The following is a 7670-nucleotide window of genomic DNA, read 5'->3' on the forward strand; positions in this document are numbered from 1 at the left end:
GTAGTTATTTATCTGCCTGTGAACTGTTATATTATAGAATGTTATTATTACAACTTTTTAAAAGTATGTGCAATTTGAGAGTGTTGTTATGTTGTCAGATAAATTGAAACAAGACTTACATTTGGATATACTGACCTTGAGAGCAAGGTGAGTGGTATTGAATGCAATTATAAATGAGCACATGATAGCAGTCTTCCAAAATTAGAAAAATATATACATATATATTTGGTTTTGACATTCAATTATGTCATCCAATTAAATTGTCATTTAAAACTACCAGGCAGTAAACATTAAGAGAAAAAAGAATTAAAATAACATTTACAATAGTATCAACATATATAGTATTTAGTAATAAATCTCAAAAAGATTTAAAAAATCTGCATACTAAGAGCTACAAAATATTACTGAGTAATTAACGATAATTTTTTTTTAATAAATGGAGTTCACAGGTCATAAGACTCAATATTTCTAATCTATAGGAATGCCAATGAAAATTGTGACTTTTTTTTTTGAAATAGACCAGCTAATTCTAAAATCCACATACGTAGAAATGCAAAGACCTTAAAATGTCAAATCAATTTGAAGGAGATCAAATGTACAAAACTAACATGACCTGGTTTTGAGACTTATTAAAAGGTATAGTGATTAAGATAGTGTAGTAACAGTGTAAAGGTAGACAGACAAAAGAAACATCATTGAGACTACAGAAATAAATACATGCATATATTTGAACAAAGATTCAAAGACATTTCATAGCATAAGGGTAATAGTTTAAACGAATGATGCTGAATTAATTTCATATATAGAGAGAGATACATGTTATAGATAGGTAGATATAGATGATATAGATAGATTAGATAAGGATAGAGATAGAGATAGAGATAGAGATAGAGATAGAGATAGAGATAGAGATAGAGATAGATAGATATAGATATTTCAGGGCTTACACCTGGGAGGCATGAATGCAGAGAGATTACAAAAGGGAAGTAGGAAACTTTGGGGACAACAGACATATTCCTTATATCATCCATCAAAATTCATCTGATTGTACACTTTAAATGTGTGCAATGTGTTATACATAAATTATACATAAATAAAGCTATGAAATGTTTTCAAAGTATACATTTTACTATCAAACAGTAAAAATGTGATTAAGTTTAAAAATGTAAAATATAGGCAAGATAAATTACTGAAATGTTTTTCAGTCCATGCTGAGCTTACTATTGTGGGGCATTTGTATATATGGTAGCAGTGGAAAAAAAAAAAGTCTTGTGTTTTCTTTTCTAAAGAAGCAAATCATTCCTATCCAATGGAACAGATAACCTTTAAAGATTATGACTTGTGTTCCTGTTGGACACGAACCGCTTTGTAACTAACCCAAAAATCTTGTAATCCTATACAGTGGGGCTTTGACTTACGAGTTTAATACATTCCAAGACCAAGTTGGTTAAGGAGCTCATTAAGGAGCTCGTTAACTCAAATTACTCTATCAACTCAATGCAAAAAATCGGCCGAGAGACAGCTGGTATCTCAAAAAATTCACTAGTCGGAACTCTTGTAAGTCAAGGCCCCACTGTATAATGGAAGCCTAATATGCTAAGTGTCTGGTCATCTGGTCATCCATTCAACCAACCAAAGCATAATATGCTAATGATATGCTAAGGCTGCTCAACCACTCGCTATGACATGCACTGACCATCAGGGGGCAGATGCTCCAGCTGGTCATTTAGCTTGCTCATGGGGTCTGGCTGATCAGGACTAAGCAAGAATAGGCCAGACATATCCTGGAGTCCTCCCGTGGTCACTCCCTGGATGGCCAACCTCCCGCATCTCCCCCCGTACCTGATCATGCACCAGTCTGATCCCTCAGCCTGGTCTGCACCTTCTTGCAATCCAGGAACCCTTAGAGGATGTCGGAGAGCAGGTTTCAGCCCAAACTTTCAGGCCAAGATAAGGTACCCCACTGGTGCACAAATTCATGCACCTGGCCTCTAATCCTATATAATAAAAGAGTAATATGCAAATTGACCCTAACAGCAGACCAACCAGGGAGGGCCGGTCGCTATGACGTGCACTGACCACCAGAGGGTAGATGCTCAATGCAGAAGCCTCTCCTCCCTCTGTAGGCCTAAGCCGTCAGTAGGACATCCCCTGAGGGGTCCCAGACTGAGAGAGAGTGCAGGCCAGGCTGAGGGACCCACCGTCCCCCCAAACCCCAGCCAAGTGCACAAATTTTCATTCAGTGGGCCTCTAGTATAGGCTATAAACAACTAGCTTCTAAAAAATTCCTTGGACTAATTTCAGCATGTTGCTGGAACCCTCATTATTTAGTGAGTTGAATAATATTGTTGATACGTGTTTATCTATATCTTTATTAGAGTCATAAGTTTCCCCTTTAGGAAGTTATATATAACGAATAAAATAACAGCTGAAATTTGATCTTTACGATGTCACCTGTATACTTTAATTTTAAATTTTACTAGGCATAGCAAATGTACAATGAATTTACACTAATAAAAGAGAAACCTGCAAATTGGTGTCACTGTGCTATGCCCACCAGCCAATCAGAGCGACTGTGCAAATTAACCCAACAAAGCCGGTGGTTAATTTGCATACACAGGCGTGGAGCGAAGACTGAAGGCTCCGGCCAGAGTGAAGACTGAAGACTGAAGAGGCTTGGCTTCTCCGCTGCAGGTGCAATGTAGAAGCCAAACCTCACTGCGGCCGGACCAAAGGCCTGGGTCCCGGGTGCCAGAAGAAATCCAGTGCCAGCAGCCAAGGGAAGGAAGGCCTATTGCATGAATCTTCGTGCAATGGGCTTCTAGTTACATTAATAATAAAGAAAACATGACTTTTGGAAGGTGTTAACAACTGAGATAAAGCTAGAGTCCCAGGCTGTGATGTTTTGTATAAAATATCTAAAAATAAAAAAATAAAAAATAAAATAAAATAAAATATCTAATTTAAGGGAGTGTTCTTTTAATATTATTTGAATTGAATTTGTAGCATAAAAATAGTATGTAATACTTTGAAACAAGTACATCATTAAAAATCATTGTAATAGAAATGTCTATATGTATAAATCTATTCTTTTGTCTGAATTTTGATCAGTTGGAGGGCCAATAATACTTTTGTATTTTTCTGATATACTGCCAAATTGCAATGCAATAACTTTCACTATTTACACTTTTGAAAAACCAGTTTCAAATATCTAGCTTCCAGCAGGTTTTCTGTTATGACTAGAACTACAATAACTTGCCAAATGCCCAAACTAGTAGTTTAATTCAATTTAACTGCTGCTTTTTAGTAGTAAAAACTAAAACTTTGTTTTAACAGAAACTGTTAACCTTATGTATTTACTACTAAAAGGCAGGAGTTAAACTACTCCTGCATATCACATGATAAGGGAAAAGCTTTCTTCTTTATGCTAGAAGTTAAAATATTTATTCAAAGAGTTTATTCATCCAAGCTATGGGAGTTGAGATTTTAAGGTATTAATACTGCATATCTCAAATCTATAACAGCTACAAAATAGTCTATAATATACTTAATCTCAATAATTAATGTTTCATTAATCCTCACCCAATGATATATTTTTATTGATGAGAGAGAGAGAGAGAGAGAGAGAGAGAGAGAGAGAGAGAGAGAGAAAGAGAAGTGATGACAGAGAGAAAGATTGATGTGAGAGAAACATGATAAGTTGACTCCTATATGCCTCGACCAGGATTGAACCAGCAACCTAGGTATGTTCCCTGACCAGGAATCAAACCTGCGACCTTTTGGTGCACAGGATGACTCTCCAATGAACCAAGCCTCCTGGCCAGGGCTAGATTAAAACTTTCATAGTCTGTAATTCTTGTACCTATCTGATAAGTCATGAAACCTAAATAAAAATGACTCTTCTTTCAAGTACTATGGCTAACGATTACATACCTGGAGAAAAATCCCCAAAATAAATAACTACGAATAAAATATTAGCTACAAATTATATATACATAATTTATGTATAAATACATGTAGTATAAAATATGTATCATATATATGTATGTACAATAATACATTTTGTAACTGGCATCAAGGATTCAAAGGACACATATACAAAGTTACAGAAACTCCTGGGGGTAAGCAAGCTCTCAGCACACTTTCATGTTTGAGATCTTGAGTTTCTGATTTCCTTGTTGCTTGGAGAACTAAGAGGAGAATATTTTTAATGTTTTCCCCAAATGAGGTGTTTACTATATACAAAGCTGAGACTTTCAATGGAATATATTTTTGAGAAAAAGTGAATGAGAAATTCAACCAAATTATAGAAAGACATGACAAGAAAATGTCTCCACCTGGGAACTCAGTATGGAGAAATAAATTACTTCTGAAATTTTGAACCATAAGATACCTTACATGCAGGGATTTTGTACACCTTCATGCTTCCTGGTCTAAAAGATCTCAAGTAAAAAGAGTACAATTTAAAGTGCCAGCAGTTTGGTGGTGTTTCTAGAAGAATGGTAACAGCAAATCTTCAGTTTTCTGTGCAGAACCTCAGCTTCTACGCAGTCCTCAAAAAATTTCTATGGATACATTTTGAAAGAAAACAACAGTTCCCAGTTAAAACAATAAAAATTTGGCATAAAAGAATCATAGATAAACAATAACAGGGGATTTCAAAATGAGATACACAAACACTTTAAGGGTGCAGATTTACCAGACACTAAATATGAAGAAACTGTGTGTATATGTTCAAAAATAAAAGAGAGCCAGGCTGGTGTTTCTCAGTGGTTGATGTTGATCCATGTACCAGGAGGACACGGTTTGATTCCTGGTCAGGGCACATGCCTGGATTTCTGGCTCAATCCCCAGCCGGGGGTGTGCAGGAGGCAGCTGAGCTACGATTCTCCCTCATCATTGATGTTTCATCATCTTTCTCTCCCTCTCCTTTATTTTCTGAAATAAAAAAATACAGGTTTTAAAAAATGAAAACTAAATAAATAAAATAGAAACTGGAAAATATAATTAGATACAAGAGTCCATTAGGAGTGACCAAAAATATTTGAAAGTAAGAACCAATTAGTGATTCTTTTTTTAAAAAAATATATTTTATTGATTTTTTACAGAGAGGAAGGGAGAGAGATAGAGAGTTAGAAACATCGATGAGAGAGAAACATTAATCAGCTGCCTCCTGCACATCTCTCACTGGGGATGTGCCCGCAACCCAGGTACATACATGCCCTTGACCGGAATCGAACCCGGGATCCTTCAGTCCGCAGGCGGACGCTCTATCCACTGAGCCAAACCAGTTTCGGCCAATTAGTGATTCTTGATATATATGTATAATTTTAGTTAAAAGTACAATGCAGAATTCTGTTTCCAAGTGACATAATATTTCATGGCCTGCCAACATTCCAACTGCAAGAACTAAAAAAAGTGAAATAAATGTACAAAAATCCTATTTCAGTGCATAGGGGATGGTGGCAGCAAGAAGAACAAAAAATTATTTGAACGTATCAGAGAGGTAAACTTCTAAAGTGATCTATTATATTATTTCTATGTGTTTTTCCCCTTGGCCATTTGCTAATTATAGGCATCGTCTGAAATTTGGTCTTGACATGGGGAGGCCATTGGCGGGGTTATACGAAATCAGTAAGTCTTTTAGTGGTTGCAAGGGACTAGAATATAATAGTAACAGCGTAGCAACTGAAAACTAACTGGTTTCCTCACAGGTCATTTGTGGATCTGCGTGGGAATCTGGGAAGCTAGGCCAAGTAGAGCCGAAAGGTAGACTGAAATCCTCTGTCCTCTGCTGAGGCATATATAACAAGCAGCAGCCTGAGGAGGAGACCTGCTTCAAGCATGTATCTGGTTTGTCTCTCAAGAAACTTGTCATATTTTGAAATTGAGTAGCCAAGAGTCTGGAAAATTGAACATCTTGAAAGGCAAAATTGTCCTTCTCACAGTTGGGGGGTCTGAAGAGAGAGAAACCTGTGAACTCTTATTTAAACCCTGAAGAATCACCTACTAGGAAAAAGGATAAAGTCGAAGTTTACTAGCCTTCCTAAAACTGTAAATAAAATGCAACTGAACTCAATACCTGATTGCTTTGAGGGTATCCGTTCCTCTCTGTCTTATTATCTGAGTGGACAAGCCCTCCTTGGTGGATGATGATGCAGTGAGGAGAGTCTTGTATAAGCTAAGTCCACCATACAACCTACCATAACTAGACATATGACGAGGCAAGGAACTGTTATTCATAAGTAAGAAGAAATATAAACAATAGAAGCAAACCCACCAATGAGTCAGAAGTTATATTTAATTAATAAAAACGTTTAAATAACTATGATAAATATGTTCATGAAAATATAAAAATGGAAAAATTAGAGGAATACATTAGTCAATTTTTCTGAAAATGAAATTTGCCCTTGCCAGGGAGCTCAGTTGGTTAGAGCATCATCCCGACACACTAAGGTTGCAGGTTTGGGCCCCAGTCAGGGCACAGGTAAGACACAACCAATGAATGCATAGATAAGAACAACAAATTGGTGTGACTCTCTCTCTTTCTCTCCCTTCCTCTCTCTCTAAAAATCAATTAAAAAAATAAACTTTTTAGAAAATACAAATAAACGATATAAAAGTAATCTGACTGATAAGCTTAAAAAGAGGTAGATAACATGTCTGACCAAGATGGACTTAACTGGTATTAGGCTTTACCTCCTTCACAATGACAACAACAAGATTGGAGAAATCTGCATTTTAAAACACTGGGCAGCTAGAAGGCCAAGGCAGGTCCCCTAACTTCTGCCTCGATGCAGTTTCCAGGCTTCAGCACCAGGAGGGCAGAGCAGGACATGTCAAAATCACTGGGTTCAGGAGACAGAGTTTGGAGTTTGAAAAGGCTGAGCTAGCTGGATTTTCAGAAAAGTAGACTAAAGAAAAGAGAGGTATAGGGGGGGAAAAAGCCAAAAATCTACACAGATTCATAGAGAATATTACTGACCACCGAGGAGAATCAGGGGGAGAAACATCGCAGAGCTTCACAAAGAGCTACCTGGAAGCTACCAAATTGGGACTTGTTCACAAGCCTTACAAACCTGTGAGTTCTAATCCAAGGATATTTAGTATCTTGATAATTTTCGTGGTTTATAGACTGTAGTAATAAAATGCGTGGGCAAATAAAAATAAAAATTGTTCAAAACAAAGTCCAGTTAAGCTTCCCTTTAGAATACATGGAAACAGAGACTTTGCCTTATTTCCTTGCTGAATCATCAGTGGGCTGATTCAATACAATATTCTGTATGATATGCATTCAGTTATGTCCAGTTGTATTATGGACTGTCTGTCCTCGTCTCTGTCACCAAATTTCTTAAAGGATTCTCAACTTTCTAAAATAAATTCTTAGAAAAATTAAGTGATTCACCCAGGTCACACACACATTAATGGAAAACAAAGTTCAAATTCGTGTTTCCTGAAACCGTATGTGGAAACATTTTGCTACATTATGATTCCTTACTCGGTTCCATCAGTAAGGAGGCACAGTCCAAACTGCTGATTCACCTAGCAAACACATCCTAGGCAAGCTGACACTTCTCAGCCTATCGACATGGTCAGCCACTCAGGAACACATGAAAAGCCTATTCAAAATGAGGCACATGCGTGCATGTGATGATGTTTGGCTAAAACTC

The sequence above is a fragment of the Myotis daubentonii genome, chromosome 11 (genome assembly GCF_963259705.1).
Source record: "Myotis daubentonii chromosome 11, mMyoDau2.1, whole genome shotgun sequence".
In the NCBI taxonomy this organism is placed as follows: Eukaryota; Metazoa; Chordata; class Mammalia; order Chiroptera; family Vespertilionidae; genus Myotis; species Myotis daubentonii.